Below are 19,348 nucleotides of genomic sequence, written 5' to 3'. Positions count from 1 at the left end.
GTACTTGAAGAAGAAGAAGCCAAGTACACACCTCCACATTCATGTGAGGTGGTTTTCGCCTCTAAAGAAGGAGCATAATCAGATCCCTTTCCTTTCTCAGAAGATTTAGATCTACAATCCTTTTTGAAGTTCTATTCCTTTCTGCATTTCCAATACACCTTTACAGGTTTTCTTAGAGATTTAGATCTCCCACTTGAGGACTTATTTTTATTTATGTTATGGGACCATTCTTGTACAAACAAGGCATCTCCATTATAACTATCCATATTTGTCCATCTCATATCCTCCGACAGCAAGGATGAGACTATTTCATCAAACTTCAAGGTAGTTGTATTGCTGCATATTGCAACAACAAGACTATTCCATGAATCTCGTAGAGAACATAGAAAACTGATGCACTTATCTTCATCTGGAATTTTAATACCAAAAGATAACAACTGGCTTACCACAGTATTAAGTGCATTGAAATGATTTCTCATCGAGTCCCCATCCTTCATCCTTGGGTTATACAAATTTTTCCGTAGGAACAGTTTGTTCACCTGAGACTTGTATTGGTACAAAGTTCTTGACTTTTCCCACAAAGCCTTTTCCCTAGCTTCCCCTGATACATTCAACAATACTGAATCTAAGATATAGAACTGTATTATGCTCTTTGCTTTCTGATCCAAATTCTCCCAGTCTTCAGCTAACATTATCATTGGTTTAATACATGGATTTATAACAATCCATTGACCTTTATCCACTAGTAGATCCTCCATCTAGATTTTCCACAACTCAAAACTCTGACCATTAAATTTATTGATCTATATCTTTCCACTACTTTCCATCTTCTTTCACCGCAAGAATCGATTTCGTAGATTGCCCACTGAACAGGGTTTACCACAGGCCTGAAAAAAACCCTTAGAAACAAAGGTGTCTCCTTGAAGTCGAAATAACTCTGGTACCAAATGTAGGTTTTAACCTTGTATATTAATTACTTTCAAACAAATTCTTAAAATCAAAACATATACAATGGTGAGAAACACAACACAATTACACAGAGATTTTTCCCCTGGATCTCAAAACCAGGACTACCAGATTGATTTTTCATTATGTTCCTCTCAATGTTACAATACATATATATATATATATATATATATATATATATATATATATATATATATATATATATATATATATACATGACGAAGCATTTATAAACCTCAATCCATTAGCCCTAGCTTAGAACATTATTGTAGTTCCCTTGACCAGATCTACACAATACATTTGGTAGAAAACCATCATGCCCAAAACCATGTGCATAATGCATGCACGAAACCATAGGTAGGTTCGCCCAACTAATATAGGGTCCAAAAAAAAAATTCCCGGGATGTTGCCTCAGACCCGGTGAAACCCCTTGATGGGAAGGGTTGTGCCAAACGCAATGAACACGAGTGACTTTCACCCCCCTGTGATCCCCCCGCATGTGTGACTAATCGTGGAAAGAATATAACGCACACCCAACAAAACTAATTTTTGGAAATATGTTGTCATTGATGTCAACACATGACAAGGGTATCAAAGAGGGACTCAGTTGATTAAATTCCAAGCACAAGAAGAAGATTCAACGAGTAGCATGGATTAGGATGATGAAAAGACTTTGGTGCCAGTTTTGGAGAAGTAGTTCATCTCAAATACAGATGAAACCCAACTTGATCGAAAGAGCTTAGAAAAGTATTTCCATTGATATGCAGAAGTCTCAAAATGGCCTCCTAGTTTGAAAGATAGAGCCAGTCAAAATTGCAGTACTCCCAAAGTCAAATAGGAGAGTTAGAAGAGGTTGGGAACCATTTTTGGCATCACATCCAAACTCAGCAGAAATGGTGGAGGAGTGGCAAAAAGATGTACAAGGCTGACTTATAGTGACAACAAAGCAGCAGGAAGGTTTTCTATTGGCCATAAGCAAGGACCACACTACAGCCTGGCCCGACGGACATACCCCCATGAATTTGATATTATGCTCAAACAAATGAGCAGGTTGATGACACCATATTATACTGTATTGGAAGTATAAGCCCATAGTATTTTTAGTGTGCACGCAAAGGAAGTGTTGGGAAATATCTGTTGGTTACAACATTCCAACTTGGTTGCAACATTTTCTTGGTGCCTAAGCTATATGAAGGCCATATACATCCTAGGGTTCTTAATCTCTACTATGAAATGTATGCAATCTCTCCCTTTGTTTCTACATTGAATTTTTGGTTAAAGACATCAATTAAATTGGCTCATTAACCTACAAATTCATTAATTAACACTTTATCAATGTTACATCTCTAAAACTTACATTTTGGTTGTCTCTTTGGTTTTATTGTAGAAAACTTTTGGCACACTATTAGTTAGTCTCATTCTCATAATTATTCATTTATTTCTAGATTAGTAATAGTAATTGGATGTTGGCTTAAAATTAAAATTATATATGTTTTAGTGATGGGTCAAATTGATATAGAGGGGATCACTAAAATTCTTTATTGATGTTGCAGAAAATTATTATATTTTTTGGTTGATTAATAATGATAAGAAATTGGAACAATTCCTCTTGGTAAAATTAAAAAAGATATTATTGTTAATTATCATAACATTATAACAAAATGAAATAATTAATATACATATGTACAAAGATGCCATAAAAATATATATATATAGAAGAGCATGAGCATTTTTGTTAGATATTAGATTGAGTAAGTTATATTAAACATTTCTTAATTGTTTAAAAAAACTTATTGTGAGAAGCATGAATATTTAGATTCCATAATTCATAGCAAACGCATCCCTATATATATATATATATATATATAATTTTCTTTCGATGAAAAATTTAGTAAACCCAATATTCACAATTTCATGACAATTATGACTTAAATATATGTACATCATAGTTAACATGCATCATTACTTATACCATTGAATAATGAGAGTTGGAATGCTTAATGTTTTCACACAAAATAGTCTCAACTTAATAGTTCTCAAACGAGTAGGAGAAGAATCAAGTCCATTGGACATTGTTTCAAGTAATTATAAACAAAAAAAAATTATATAAAAAAAAAATTTATAAGCTTAAAGTCTATTCTAAACAAAAATGTTTTTATATAATTCTAAGGACAAATATTGAATTTATAATTTTGAAAAGGATCCATACTAGTGAAGTAAGTCAATTATAATTCCCTCACTTGTAGGTGAGTTACAAATCCATTGAGAGAAGCCAAGAAATAGTAGAACACTTCAATTTGTTTGCAACATAAATATCGGACATGATCATTATCAAACGGAACAAATTAAGAATTGAATCACCCAATAGAATTGTATAATATTAATGATGTTGAAACATTTACATTGAATATGTTCATGCTTAACAACTCATTAATCTTGGGTTACTGGAAAATGTTTCCACTATATGTTACTATTTATATCACTTGGTTGTTTTGATTGTGTATTTTTTTAATATTTAGATTTTATCTCTTAAGAGTTTGTTTTCCAATTTTAATTTGCTATCAAAACCCATATGGTTTTGGGACTTGGCACTAACCCAGCCAAGGAAATGGAAAGCATATGTATGTCTTTTTATTTTAATTTATTATCAAAATCTATATGAGCCTAGGCAGGGTAAAAATTTCAAATCTGAATCACTCATTAAATTTGAGAGTTTAAGAAATTATAACACTTATTCTAATCATTTAAAAAAAAATGTTAATAGTTATGAAAAAATTCTGACTCTATTTGACCGACAAATCACCTCATAATGAACAATTTACCCATCAAATTCTATCCCTACCGTGGGCCTTCGCCCTTACCGGGCCAAAAAAAATAGAAAGCGTATGTATCTGTTTTGAGATGTAATCGTAACGTGTTTTTATTTGAGTTTGATGTCCCTAAAATAAACCTGCATTGTGGACAACTCGAGCTACGGGGCCAAGGAAATAGAAAGCATATGTATTTGTTTTGAGATGTATCCTTAATGTGTTTTTATTTGAGTTTGTTGTCCATAAAATAAACCTGCAATGTGGACAACTCGAGCTACTAATGCTCATGAGGAGAGCCAATATGGCTGTAGTTGTTGCTTTCCATGGTGCAGTTATCAGGCAGGTACTGAATCTGGTGTGGACAACTCGAGCTACTAATGCTCATGAGGAGAGCCAATATGGCTGTAGTTGTTGCTTTCCATGGTGCAGTTATCAGGCAGGTACTGAATCTGGTGTGTTTTTAACAGTTGTTGGGAGAAGCACATAAGCACACCAGTCTGTCTAGAGGAGTCTACATGCAAAGGAGGTTGTGGTATGCGGAAGACCCATTTTCAACTACAACCTTAGGTGGAGAGTTGTGCGCATAAGGAGGCTGAGCTTGGCATACGTCTCTATGGAGACACTGTCAGTGGTGTCATGGATGATTATTGCTGAAGTGTTGGAAGACGTATGTGGAAGAGGCGAACCAGCGTTGTTGAGTTCGTGTGGTCGTGGATCTGTGGTAACCTGTGTGCATGGAAAAAAAAACCTTCGACGGTATGAAGGTGAATACCTCATTGGATATAAAAGAGAATTTACAAGGTATTGGATATAAAAGAGAATTTACAAGGTATTACAATATTTAATGGGAGTGCTTTATTCGATGTGGTATTCTTTACAAGGTATTACGACATTTTAATGGGAGTGCTTTATTCGATGTGGTATTCTTTTGAGGTGTGGTAACCAATTAAGCATACAATCTCTTTAATGGCTATGTTAGAGAATAAGTGATTGGTAATGTCGTTGCCTACTAATGGATTTATGGTAAGCATTTTGGATTATGGAAGATAATTTTATTGAGTTTAACAAATTCGAAGTGTAGTGATTTTGTTAGGGTTGGTTAATTTAGCAAATTACACATATGTGAATATCGAAATCTAAGATAATTACTGAAAATCATGTTGAAGATGTCAAAGATAATGTTGTGAGTGATATGAATAATTTATGAGAAGCAACAACAATTAAAGGATGATGGACAACCAACTGAAAGTTGGTGAGTTTGTGGAATAGATTCGCGATTAAAATCTATTATTTGTCACATTCATGTGTTAATAAGAAAGTTTATGATGTTTTGTAGTGCTCATTCAAACTTCGTAATATTATGTAGCTATAATTGTGTGTGCCCCTATGAAGTTCGTGGTAATCTTAAAGCCACTTTGGAAGTGTAAGTTTGTGCTAAGCCATAAACCACTTTAGAGAGTGTATGTTAGTGCAGGTTTGTGGTAAGTCAGAAACCACTTTGTAGTGTAGGTTTGTGGTAGCCCAGAAACCACAAGTGTGAGAGTGAAGTAGGCAGGGATTCTTGTAGCATGGTTTAGGCTCAATCGAGAAAACTACATGCATGGTTTAGGGTCAGCCGAAAAAACCGTGGGCATGGTTTAACGTAAGACGATAAAACCTAGTGCATGGTTATGGGTAATCCAAGGAAACCAAAGTTGATCATGATGGAGAAGGACTTATAAGTACATGTACAAGAATGAATATATAATGGTTGACTGAACCATGTACATGAAGGACATCCCAGTAGAGTGGCGATTGCAATGGTTGGTACCCATGCATTCTCATAGATGGTTGTTCTTTTATATGGACATCAAAATATTCTTTTTTTTCATGTTTGTAAACATCGGGACCACACCTAGACTTTGCTGATTGAGATCGAGGCAAATAGTCATTAAGGGGTGGACTTGGAAAATATATCTCCTACTTGTCTTGGTTGTGATGTTTTCTATATACATGAGTTTCTTCTTAGTTTTTAGGAGTTTATTAAGGCCTAGTTGGTAGATAGATTCTCTCCAAATAGTTAGCCTCCTAAATTGGTGTGTGATTGAGATATTCACTCAATCAAGAGATTATATGTCCAAAATAGATTAGCTCGAGACATAGCTCCTTGTGCTTATAATGTATTGATGTGAATTGAATTTTTAGTATCTATTATACAAATTTAATTATATCTAATCATTTAACAAAATTATGTGGTGTATGTAATATCTTCATTTTAATACAAAGGAATATCCATATCTATATAACATATTATTATATGATTAAAATTTTGTTATATAGAAGAGATAATACTACACAATTTTCTTTACTACTATTAGAAAATCTTTCTAATGGTTATGAATTGCTATATTCTTTCTAATTGTTATGAATTTGAGTGATTTCTATATTGTATTATTTGATTTTTTTCTCTTATTGGACATCCTAGTATTTTAACATGACATTCTTAAACAAATGCATGGTGGATGAACATTTTGTAATGCAATCCTTAACGCATTTCCTTGAATATGACACACCACTAAGGCATAGACACCACTAAGGCATAGACAAACACTTTGTTAATAGGATTATTAAATATGATCATATATTTTTAATTGGAAAATATAGCTTTATTAATTTATTAATATAAAGAAAGAAATAGTAGTGAAATATTTTTATAATTTAATTTATAATTTTTTTTCAAATATTTATTAATAAAAATATTAAAATAATAAAAAAAATTAATATTAAAAAAAATATTTGAATAAAATATATTTAATTCAAAATCATAATTTGGTTGAGAAAAAATTATTCTTATTTTACAGCTCAGTATAATGTGTAATTTTGTGTCATCAAAGTTGAAATTTTACTCATGTTGACCTAAAAAAAAATTAAATAAATAACTGTACAAAATATTTAAATAATGTCAGTTTATAAAAAAATTTACACGTGAAGAAATTGGATCCCTCTCAGTTCATGTTAGATCAGTATTTAAGATGGATCTATATTGGTATTATTAGACAACTATACATCTCACTTTTCTTCCAAAATATATTAACATCTCTAACATGCTCTCACAACTAGAATGTGAAGGCCAAATTGCTAATCATGTTAGGATCATGAAATATTGAGAGAAGTTATGGCACCCTCACAATGGCCCTCTCAAAATTGAATTTGTAAATTTATCAATAGGTTTTTAGTTTTAGGATCATGAGAACCCATAATTTGTTCAATAGTATTCATCTTTAATATAGCATATTTAAACCTTCTTAGACTTGACTTTGTAAATTTAGTAATAGGTTTTTTGTTTTAGGATTATGAAAACCCATGATTTATTCAATAGTATTCATCTTAATATAGCATATTTAAAAAGAGAAAAGCTGCATGTTAATTGGTTTGAATTACAAATGGAATCTTAGTAATAGTGTTTTAGACACTACCATTTTTCTTAGTATTTAAAAATTGATTTAAAAGGCAAAATACCGTAAAGCTATCATTTTTATTTCAAAACCCAAAAATCATTTTGAACTTCAAGCCTGCATTGCCATGCCATATGGATTGGGAACCTCAATTACCTGATATAAGGATTGACTTAAAGCCTAATCAAGTTTAAGTTAATTTAATGTGGATTGAATTAACGGATTTGATTAATGTTTAAATTTATTATTAGTATTTTTATTGGGTTATTTTCAGGGAATTTAATAGATTTTCAAATATTTTAAAAATATGAAAGAGAAAAATAAACTATTCCACTTGATCTTCCGAATATTTCCAAATCTCCTTCTTTTCCTAATATTTTCAAATCTCCAATAAGGTTAACATATTTGGAAATCCACAATCACCTTACGCTCAAGTTTAATATTATTCCTCAAGCCATTCGGTGATACTCACGAACCATTAATTGCGTTTCGGACCAAGACCAACAAGAAATTAGATGTCGACTGAGCTGAAAATGAAAATGAGCTTAAACGCTAGAAAATTTAAGCTGCATTGAGTTTACAAGTTACAACCACAATTTACAGATGTGCTGGAAATGTTACAGACGAAGTAAATTCAACGAGAAATGCAATGAACTACAAGCCTTTCACATGATACTGCTATCTATCCACAGTCAATTCAACTTGTTCAGTAAAAACGGTCTGCTCGAGTACTGTCATTTTTCTGGATCCTTTTGATGCATATATGGCTTAGTAACTTGTCTAAATTGTTATGAGAAGATCCTTTTTCCTGCACTGCTCGCTTGGCAATTTCCTTCAGTTGTCCTATTCTTCTCCTTATGATTTCATTTGCTCCCTCTCCTTTTATGAAATTCCTCACCAACAACGCTAACTCTTTTTTCCTCACCGTCTTTTTCAAGTGCATTCCAATTCCCCACTCTTCACAAACGAATTTCGCATTTGTTTGTTGTTCCGCAAAGAGGGGCCAGCATATCATCGGCACCCCTGCGCTTATGCTCTCCAACGTGGAGTTCCAACCACTGTGAGTTAGAAACCCCCCAACAGATTGGTGTGATAATACCTTTATCTGGGGCGCCCACTCCACCAGCAGACCTCTATCCTTTGTTTCCTCCAGGGATTCCTCGGGTAAAATGGCAGATTCACCATGAACTATATCTGGCCTGATAACCCACAAGAAGGATTGGTTGCTGGAGGCCAGTCCCCATGCAAATTCCAGGAGTTGTTCATTAGACAAAACTGTCAGGCTCCCCAAACAAACATACATGACGGAGCATGGCTTCCGAGTATCCAACCATGTGAGGCAGCTCCTTTCTTCTTTCCACATACTCAATTCATCTGGGAACCCATCCTTAGCCTTACAATGTAACGACTGAGAGAGCAGCAGAGGGCCAATGGCACAGACAGGGAAGTGAAGTGAGAGTGCCTCCAAGACTGGGCCTTCGAGCTTATCGAAAGTGTTGAGTATTAACCCATCTGCTGCTAACGTGCCTTGGGCTTGATTTATTGCATTTTGAAAGAAGAAATCCGAAGGATCAGTAACTAGGCGGAAACTGGGCAGCTCCTTCAACCGAAGCGGGGGCATTCCCGGGATGCAAGTTATTATCACTTCGTCAAGAGATTCCTCAGTGAGGCAGCTCTCATCTGTAAAATATGAACAATATTCTCTCTCAATATAAACTAAACATAAGCAATCTTCTATTCCAGTACACAAGCGAGCATATTGTTCTTAATAAAAATGAAGCTGAATACGAATAGGTTTACAGTCTGCGTTAGTAGTAAAGGTTCTGCACATCGTTCTTCCCCGCCTCCATGTTCAATGGATCGAGAAATATGAGAAAGACCTCATTGAAGTTTTGACAGTATCTCATGGAGCACCATGGAAAATTAGAAAAAACAGAACAAAGTTTTTTTTTTTTTCTCCTTTTAAATAATAAAAAGCAAGTCAATAGCCAATTTGGGCCCGGTGTTTAGAATAGATTTGCAAGTACAGTGTTCAAATCTGAGTAATATAAATTTATCATTTAAAAATAAATTTAACCCAAACAAATTCTTTAAAACACATGGATATAAACTACTAATTTTGTTTTAAAATATCATTATTAATTTAAAAACTTAATATATATATATAATCAAAATTTTTAACTATTAAGATTTATTTATTTTTAGTTTTATGAGGAAGATTTTGTATTTATAAATTGACTCTATTATAATACTACAGATTAAGATTAATATTATAGTTTACTACTATTACATACTTAAAAAAATCATGATTCATGGGTAATTTTTTTAATTAATCAATTTAATTAAAAAAGTAGAAAGAGTATAATCTATTTCTAAGATAATTTGAACATTTGATTTGTAATTGCTATTCAAAATATTCTGAAATATTTAGTGAAGATTAAGTCCATACCCTAATATCTACTTAATAATTATTAGTAATTGAATTAAACTTTTAGAAATAATAATAATGATAATGTAAAAAATAGTTTTCTATTTATTTTTAATATTTATATCTATGTTTTTTCTTTTATTAATAATTTTTACTCCTATTCTCATTTTTGTTAAATAAAATGTTTTAATTAAATAATTTTTATTTTTCTATTTCAAAAATAAATGTCTTTATTTGTTGGAAAATATAGGAATATGAATTTTTTTATCAAATTCAAATGGTACAAGTGTAATAACTTAAATATTTAAAAATAATCAAAATTAATTAAAAAAATAGAAAATATATCCCTAAAACAGATAAACCGGGAAAGAATTTATTAATTTTAAAGAAATTTAAAAAAAAAAAAAAAAAAATTAATTTTTTATTATATATTAATGTTAATGTAAATAGATAAATTAAATGGTTGATAAACACTTATAAGTAACAAAACACCCATATCATAATATATCTCACTTTATCTTAATTTTAAAAAATATAAAAATTAGCTAAATTATAATATATTTTAAATTATTATTGTTATAATTAATTACAAAAAAATAATATATAAATTAAATCTATATATTGAGAAAAAATGTAACAAGATTTTTAGTCATTAAAATCTACATTTAAATTCATTATGGAGATTCAATTAGAGGTTGTTGTAATACTATGGATCAGTACCATAGTTTACTATTACGGCATGCCCAAAAAAAACCATGATTCATGTTCATATCATTATTCTTTTTTAATTAATCAATTCTATTAAAAGGGTAGAAAGAGCATAAATACTTTTGTAAGTACTACTAAGAATATTTTTAAATATTTAGTGGAGGTTAAATCCATATCCTAACTTTTACTTAACCTCTAATGATAATAAAGAAAGAGGAAATACACAAATGCTTTTCTATTTAATTTTAATATCTATTTTATGCTTTTACTTTTATTAATAAATTTTATTTCTATCCTTATTTTAATTAAATAAAATGTTGTACCTAACTATTTTTTATTTTTCTATTTAAAATATAAAATTGATTTATTTATTTTGAAATATCACTTCAGATCTTATGTTTTTGTGAGAAGAGTGATTATGTTCAAATATGTCACGATTACTCATATGACCAACCAGCAAGTGTGGTACATCTATGAGCCATACTCATGTAAATGTGAGTAATCATGAAATACTTGAAAATAAAATTTATCGCATTCAAATTGTATAACTTACCTAACTTAAATTTACAATTTCAAAAATTATTATAAAATTTTGGAAAAAAAATAATTAAAAAAATAGAGAATATACCCATAAAAAAATAAAGTACAATAAAAAGAAGATATCTTTGAATAAATTTGTATAAAAACATAACAAAATTATTAAAAACAAATTATTCTCCTCACTAAATAGATTTCCTCATATTTTCTATTTTTTTTATCTACACTTTCATAATCAATTATATAAATAAATAACTAAAATTAATTATTTTTCCTTACCTTACTTTTACATATGTAAGTTTCAATAAATAAATAAATATATATATATATATATATATATATATATATATATATATATATAATTTAAGTTGAAAAAAAATTATAATAAAAGAAAAGTACATCCATTATCAAGTAAGTTCTTCTAAATATGTTCTAGAATCTTCATCTTCTCAAGTGTCAAATGTTCATCTTCTATGTTGTCAAGTTCTATTAAATATGATTAAGAATTTTTATCTTTTTTAATTATGTAATATCTCATTTATAGATGAAATCTAATTGTCTTAAGTATATAATTGTTAGTTAAATTGTGTTTTTTAGTTATTTCAAAATTTATTTTAAATATCCTCGATCGGGGTGAGAGCCACCTAAGGATCCGTCTAGGGATTGTTGACATGTTTAATCACATTTATGAAAGGTCTAGTGAGCGGCATCACCCATGTCCTCACACAATTTGTCACCTTAAGGGAAGGGACGACCGCAACCTTCAGCAGAACAATGAAGTGAGGTCTAGCAACGATTTAGCATACCAGGTGGTGAGATTTGGGGTATTCATGAACCCATTTGTCTGGTATTTAGCCTGGCTTGAAAGTCATGGTTTCAGTGGTATTTAGTGTTTTGGTATTCAGTGGTCTTAGATAGTTGTGCTCGAGTTCGAGGAGTCTGTACTGTGGGGAGGAACCTCAATTGCGGCTAGTCTTTGCAAGCAGAAGCGGATGGTGAACTCGGCCTGGTATGTCCTTATCCTTATCCTTTTCCCTAGGTTGAGGACTGCCATTTTCTATGTGCCTTGCTAAGGAGGGGAAAAGGGTTAATGGTGGATTGGAAAGTTTCTGTGACTATCTATAATGGCACTCTCGTTCACATTACACCGATTTCAGTTTTTTACAACACTCTATTATCTCATATTGGATTGTTTCGTATGTTATGGGTTTTAGGTAATCTGTATTCTTGATACGGTTTATATGTGTTTGGGAGTAATATAATATGGCCAACCCTGTGAAAGGGAAGAGTAAGGGAAGCTTTGTTGAGCCGTGTCTGTGAATTTTGTGATACCATCGGAGTGAATGCGAGAATGGGGGCAATATTCAATTCGCTGTGGAGATCTTTCGCTCTTGGAAATTTCATGCTTTCCTCTGTATATCGGTTCGGGCTATCGCTGCTTGGTGTCGTGCAGCACAGGATGGTGTCATTCCAGTTTTACGGTCCTCTTCTTAGGCTTAGGATTAATGTGAATTGATGTTGCTTTCATGTCATATTGTTGCACCAGGTTTGCATAAACAATTTATCTCGCCGTCCTTTGCACTACTGGTTGGGTCATGGGCAGGTGGAGGGTTGAGGAATTGGACGAAGGGTCGTCTATCCTCTTTCACTATGGTCAAGTCTTATCCGGCTGCTGGGGCCTTTGGATGTGGAGGAATTCTCAGGCTAGTAAAGGAAAGAGTAGGGGATCGACTTCAAGAAAGCCTCCAAGACAACAAGGAATAAAATCTGGTGCCCAAATTTTACAGGGAACCATCCAGGCCTATCATTGTGGGACTCTGACCCAGGTGAAGCAATTCATTTCTTCTTGGGAGGAAGAATTGAACCATAAGGCAGAAATTGAGGTCACAATAGAGGATTGGAGTGGGTTGATTCTAGATCCAGGTCATAATCATGACCATATTACTTTGTACATGCAATCATTTCATCTCTTATGTCTTATGAAAAGCATCATCGCCAAAGTCATTATGTCCTCTCCAGCTATTTCTGCAAATTCCAACCCGAGTCTTTAGGTTATTCAAAAAGAACTTCAATTGATCCAACTTCAAATCCAACAGCAGAATGCTCGCCTTGGTCAAATTGAGCGTCACATTCCTTGCCAGCCTCAATCTTAAGTGCCAGGCTCAAGCACAAAATACCCTGCTCCAATGGAGTCATCTAATGAATAGATCACTAAATGACAATGTGTGATATCAATTTTGATTTTGTTTTATGATGTATATGTGGACTCAAATTTCCATTTATAGCTATATGGTATGTAGATGGTTTCTAGGTGTTAAAGTCTATAAAGCTATAATAGATAAACTCAAACTATTTAAGTTTTGAATGGCATACAATGTCATTAGATGGCCAAATTTCCCAATCATTTTTTTTATAATTATAACCTGCTTGATGCTTTGAAATGAACGAATGAATAAAAAAATATGACCAAACTTACAAAACAAATTAAATATATTAATAAATTCAATATTTTAAAAAATCATAAAATATTTAAATTATAAAAACTACACCATTCAAACTTATAACTATAACAAATCCTCTACAACTTCAAATAAAATTAATTAAAATTATATAAAAAAAAAGTCCATGTTGATTTATCTATTATCAAACAAATCCTCTACAACTTCAAATAAAATTAATTAAAATTATATAATAAAAAAAAGTCCATGTTGATTTATCTATTATCAAACCCACACCATCTTGATTTATCTATTAAACCCACATCACAGATCAGACTTCAAACACCCGCAGGACTTCAAACACCCGCAGAACTTAAAGTTAGGCAACTCATTGGCCAACTGGTTGTAGGATGAAAAAGGGTTATGTTTTACCGATGAGAACGATCAAATATTCTCACTTGCCTTTTATTTTTTTACTCAAGTTTATCTGGATTAGAGATTGTGTTAGTTTATGTTAATTGTAAATTTTGTGTTAACGTAACTGGCAATATGAACAAATCGTTACCTTTACTCCATACTGGGTGCGTTTTCTCCAGACTACTTTAATGATGAAAATTTACTATAGGTATAAAAATCACCGATGACCTTTGAGCGGAAGATCCTTCCTATGTGAGGACACGAATATATATCGTTCAAGAATAATATATATGAGCACATGTATATAGACAGAAATAAAGCATGAAGTTACCTTTGAGGGGAAGATATCCTTCTTCTATGAGTTGAGGCATGAAGAAATGAAGCATGAACCCGCAGGCACTGGTCGTCCAGAAGGCTATTCTGGGAACACCATAATCGTTGGCAATATTTTGCAACTTTGATAAAAACCCCATCCGACACTATAAAGCTGACCGGAGGAATGTCGGGACGATTCTGGAGCTTCTTCATTAACTCACGCAAGTGAATATGAGCGTTATGTTCCATGGATTTGGCCACGTCGGTAATATCATGAGTACGGCCGTGTTGGGAAGGCAGGCCGTCGGGCACGGTTTCGAATCTTATATTCATCGAAGAATCGTAGGTCACAGATCCACCAGACTCTGCCAGGCGCTCCTAAACAAATTCGGTGTTCACAAAAGTGATATAAGAACCGCGTGAGGACAAAACTTTGGCCAAGTTCATGAAAGGCTTTATGTGGCCCTGCAAGGGAAATGGAAATAACAGGGCATGGCGGGGGCGCTGCTCATCAACTGAAACTGATTGCCCTAATTCCATATTCTGTTAACAAAGGGAAGACTACCGAGAAGGGCTTGAATTGTGGATCGACTATAGGGATGCGCAGGTATTTATAGAGATTTTCGATGTAAATATCAATTTTAGTCGACTCGTTAAAGTTGCGTGCAGATACATAGATAGGAAAAACTCTTCACTGCAACGTACAGGAAGATGTTAACATGGGTTTAAAGGGTGTTGAAATGAATGATTTTTAAATTAAATTTGTTATTTTTACGCCGTAAGGCGTTTCGCTTTGGAATGAATTGACCCAGCTGACACGGTGTCCTATTGTTAGCCGTTGATTTGTGGTGTTAGACGATCGAACAAAGTTTGATTGTTGATCTGGGAAGCCGAATATCGTGGGAAGCCGAACAATCAAAAGCAGTTTTCTTGTCATTCTCCTGTTTGTATTCCTTCCTTCTGCCCTTGCGCGCTGGTCCTTCGCTCGACCAGGATGCCTCAAATTCAGTACTCAGATAAATACACTTATTGCGCGCTGGTCCTTCGCTCGACCAGGATGCCTCAAATTCAGTACTCAGATAAATACACTGATGATACTTATGAATATAGGTCTGTAACTCAGAGTTTGCGCTATTTTTTTTGTTAAATAAAATATTTGTTTTGCTTTTTGGCTGGATGGTGGACTTTCAGATCCAGGAGTAGCTGTAAATGCTTGCCAGACAATCTCAGAAACATTGCAAGGCCAACAACACTGCAGGTATGATCTTCTTTACACCTCTCCATATGTTTTCGATTAGCCAAAAACTCTTCTCTACACCTCTCAATATGCTTCTGACTGGTTTAAAACTCCGCATAATGAGGAAATATTTCTTTATTTTCTGTTTTATGATTTCTGGAAGAAAATGCACTCCAGTGGATGAAAGTCCTTGTAAAATGGAAGGCTTTCTGGCAGCTGCGCCTGTCGGAGCAAAGGTGAAGGCTTTCGAGCAGCTTCGCCTGTTGAAGCTTTTACTTTGACAGTTTTAACAGCATGCAAATGCCCTGTTCAAGATATTATGAACCAGAAGATGCATTTAAATCACTTAGTTATAGAAAATTTAAATGCACGATTACGATCATGTGTTTAAAGGTTTGATATTGAAAATTTCCTGGAAATACTCTGGAAGAATTGTGTTCCAGTGGATGAAAATGCTTGAAAATTTAGGCTTTTGAGCAACTGAACCTGTTTGACTGTTTTACCTGCATGCAAATGTTAATTTGAAGAAAAGACTACGCAGAAGGAACCGGATTCAAAGCATTTACTTAGAGGAAATCTAAATACACGCTTAAGATCTTTGAGTAAAGGTTGGAAGATTTCTTGGAAATATGTTCTGTGCTTTTGGTTCTGGCCAGATATTTATTTTTACCTTCTTTAATTTTATATATTTATTTATTTTTAAAATTTTATTTGACGAAGCTGGACAAAATTTACCGATTTAGGCACAGCTTATCACTGAATGTGACTATCATATATTCTGCATTTGATTTCAACGCCACTTCCATCGGGCTGGGCTGTTATCGATGAAATCTCGATTTATGCATGAAATTGGTCCTCAAACAACTTTTAATGGTAGCTTCACGGATGGCCTCTAATAAAGATACTGTTTCATAGAAAAATGTTAGATTGAAATGCTATTACGCTGGTCTTTGTTGATCTTTGTTAATGTTTTTCCAGAACAGAAGCGGATGCTAAAGCTTATATCATTTTTGTTCTATTTGTCGGAAAGTGAATATTAATACTGTAGGTAGCATCTTCATCAGGATTCGGTTGCATAGAGTTCCTTTTGCCCTTCTTGAAAAGCGTTTAAATTTTTTATTAAGAAAACTGAAAGGGAAAAATGTAATAGTGCTAGGACGAGTTTCTCGAGAGTTGTTGCAGTTGGAACTTGGGACTTTATTAGCATTTGCATCTGATGATTCCATAACAAATCCAATTCGAATGACGGGGTTTTCTTCTTATAGACGGGTTGATTGAATTTTTTATAGTCGGTAAAAGACTGCCTGTGTATCTCTGCCCAAATCATAGTTTAAAAAGAGTGGTTTCATATTGAATAGGATTCAAAAACTTATAACCTTTTTGTTAAAGACGGTTAGATTCATTATAATTGCATTTAGAACAGATAGTAACAGGTCTTGGGAAGCGTGTTTCAAATTTGTCTTGATTTACATGGCTGCTTTTATTCCACTCTGTATCTTTGTAAAAATATTACGTTAATAAAAATAGTTTCAAATTGAATAGGAATTCAAAAGTTTATAACTTTCTTGCTGAAAATTGATAAATTCTTTATAACTGTATTCAGCAGATTTTCCTTAAAGGCAGATCATAGCTCTGTCCCCTCAAAACAACCGACATGAATACATCAATATGGTGGTCCATCCTTGTCACCACTTCTTTCTGATTCAATTCCATTCTGAAGAGGTCAAAACTACCTGTGTCTTTGTCCAAATCTTAGTTTAAATAGAGCAGTTCCATATTGAATAGAATTCAAGAGCTTATAACGTTACTGAAAATTGTTGGATCCTTTACAGCTGCAATAAGAACCGATAGTAGCATGTCTTGGGAAATCCTGTTGCAAATATTCCGTGTATGAATTGTCAATGTCTTGACTGAAGCCATTCCACTCTGGAAGAAGTCAAAAGCTACCTGTGTGTTTCTGTACTAGTTTAAAATTAAATAGAATTCAAAATCTTATAACTTTTTGTGTGAAAATCGTTAGATTTTTTTTTGTTTGTGAAAATCGTTAGATTTTTTATATATATAGAGGATTGTAGAATATATATATATATATATATATATTTTTTCCTCTCTCTTCTCTTTTTCCGGGAAAAAGAGGAAGCAACGCTCACTGGTAGATATCAAGATGGATATGGTTGCTGCTTCTCGCTATGCCTTATTGCTTTCATAGGTGCACAACTTCGTTCACCGCCTCAGGTATTTCTAAAACTTGTTTTCCATTAAAATAATAATAATAATTATAATAATGGATCGAACACTATATGCAGTGAATTATTGTTTTATGTTCAAGATAATGGATAGCTTTTAATATTTTTAAATTCTAGCTGGTAGCTATCTGCTTTTTGGATAAATCTTATATTTATTTAGATGTCAGGATTGATATCCATGTTACTTCTTCTTTTATAGGTGCACAACTTCATTCATAGCCTTTAGACATGCACATGCAGGGATTTCTGAAACTTGTTTTCCATAAAGATAATGGATCAAACACTATATGCATTGAATTATTGTTTTATGTTCAAGATGATGGATAGTCTTTAATATTTTTATTTTCTGGTTGGTAGCTATCTGTCAATGTCTCACCTTGCTTAACAAGGCTAATCTCATTCTATTCTGGAAGAGGTCAAAAACTACCTGCCTACCTGTGTCTCTGTAAATCTTAGTTTAAAAAAGAACTAATTTCATTTTGAATAGAATTCAAAAACTTAGAACCTTTTTATTGAAGACTCTGAAATATGCTTATGATTATGTTAAAAACAGATACTAAAAGGTCTGCATTAAGAAAATATATTTTCTATCGGGGATTGTTCTTGGTTATGTCAAGAGCATCAAAGCTGTCTAGATGGATATGGACGTTGCTCCTTAGCCTAACGAATTACTAATTTCATATATGCACAATTTCATTCACAGCCTTTGGACTTGTATGTATTTTTTTTCTTTTTCTATTAGGATAGTGGATGATGGATGGAGACTATACAATGGATTATTGTTATTTCTCAAGATAATTGATAGGTTTGGTTGTCTTTATAAATGTTATGGTTATTATCCATGAATTTTTTAATCAATTTTATAATTTATTTATTGTAGTAATGAGTTTAAAGCAACTAATCATAGATGCAGAAAGATAATTTATATTTGAGTTATTTACCACTAAAATTTATTTGTGTGTTTTTTTAAGTAATAGAACACTTCCAATCCGCCTCAGTGATGTAGTGAACAAAAATTTGTATTATCATTTGCTTATGAATATCTACAATGCTTAGTGCAGAGAGGAGAAACGGAAATGTTAGAGAGAGCATGGAAAAATGTTAGACACAGTATTTTCGTCATATTCGTGCTTCAAATCTTCCAGGTACGAATTTTCAATGTCCCCTTAAAAGGGTTGTTCCCATTCCATTCTGGAAGAAGTCAAAACGGTCTATGTTTCTTTGCCCAAATCTTAGTTTAGAGAGTGGTTTCATATTGAATAGGATTCAAAAGCTTATAACCTTCTTGTTAAATATTGTTAGATTCATTATAATTGCATTTAGAACAGATTATTCCATTCAGGAAGATGAAAAAAACTAATTGTATCTTTCTAAAAAATCTAAAATTAATAAAATTCAAAAGTTTATAACCTTCTCTTTGAAAATTGATACATTCTTTACCACAGTCACACTTGCCCATGGAAGACACAAGGAGAATCTTTCCCTCCCAATTTCTAATGGCAGCGTCATATATGCCAAACTCATTATTAGACCTTTAAGAGACTAGTTGTATCTGAAGCCCATTCTTGAAAACAAGCAGTCCACTTTCTGACAAAATCCATATTTTCAAACAAATGGAATAGCTCCTTTTTTGTACTCTATATTGCTGGCAATTGTACAACTTTTTACATGACACGGTCTTCAGAATTTTGTGAAATATGTCAGAATATACTTAAGACATCCGATACCTTTAAGAGTATCGCCTAGGTTGGAGGGAGGGATATTTCCGACAAAACAATGACCTACAGGAAATAGGGGGGCCCTGGAGTAGCG

General features: G+C 32.9%; 1 long non-coding RNA gene and 1 pseudogene across 8 annotated transcripts in view; one reads left to right on the top strand and one right to left on the bottom strand.

Annotated features, from left to right (window-relative positions):
- LOC149254291 (uncharacterized) overlaps nt 1-17,225 on the top strand; it is a 58,015-nt gene extending 40,790 nt beyond the window's left edge. Inside the window, exons 1-4 of one of the 7 annotated variants that reach the window (XR_016267144.1) lie at nt 14,523-14,660; nt 14,889-14,996; nt 15,245-15,311; nt 16,894-17,225. This is a non-coding gene — a long non-coding RNA (uncharacterized LOC149254291). Of the gene's footprint in view, nt 1-14,522; nt 14,661-14,888; nt 16,646-16,893 lie in introns of those variants that run through there. The other 6 variants (XR_016267143.1, XR_016267142.1, XR_016267139.1 and 3 more) reach the window with 6 other exon arrangements.
- Nucleotides 7,811-14,593, bottom strand: LOC149254292 (linamarin synthase 1-like; annotated as a pseudogene). The gene is made up of 2 exons (XR_016267137.1): nt 14,070-14,593; nt 7,811-8,890 (listed from the first exon to the last, which is right to left on the bottom strand). The product of XR_016267137.1 is annotated as a linamarin synthase 1-like (transcript).
- Nucleotides 17,226-19,348: the final 2,123 nt, after the last annotated feature.

This window comes from Pinus tabuliformis, chromosome 7 (assembly GCF_031772625.1).
Source record: "Pinus tabuliformis cultivar Carrire ecotype Pingquan chromosome 7, CPIR1, whole genome shotgun sequence".
Classification (NCBI taxonomy): domain Eukaryota; kingdom Viridiplantae; phylum Streptophyta; class Pinopsida; order Pinales; family Pinaceae; genus Pinus; species Pinus tabuliformis.
This window is presented reverse-complemented; position numbering and strand designations above follow the sequence as displayed.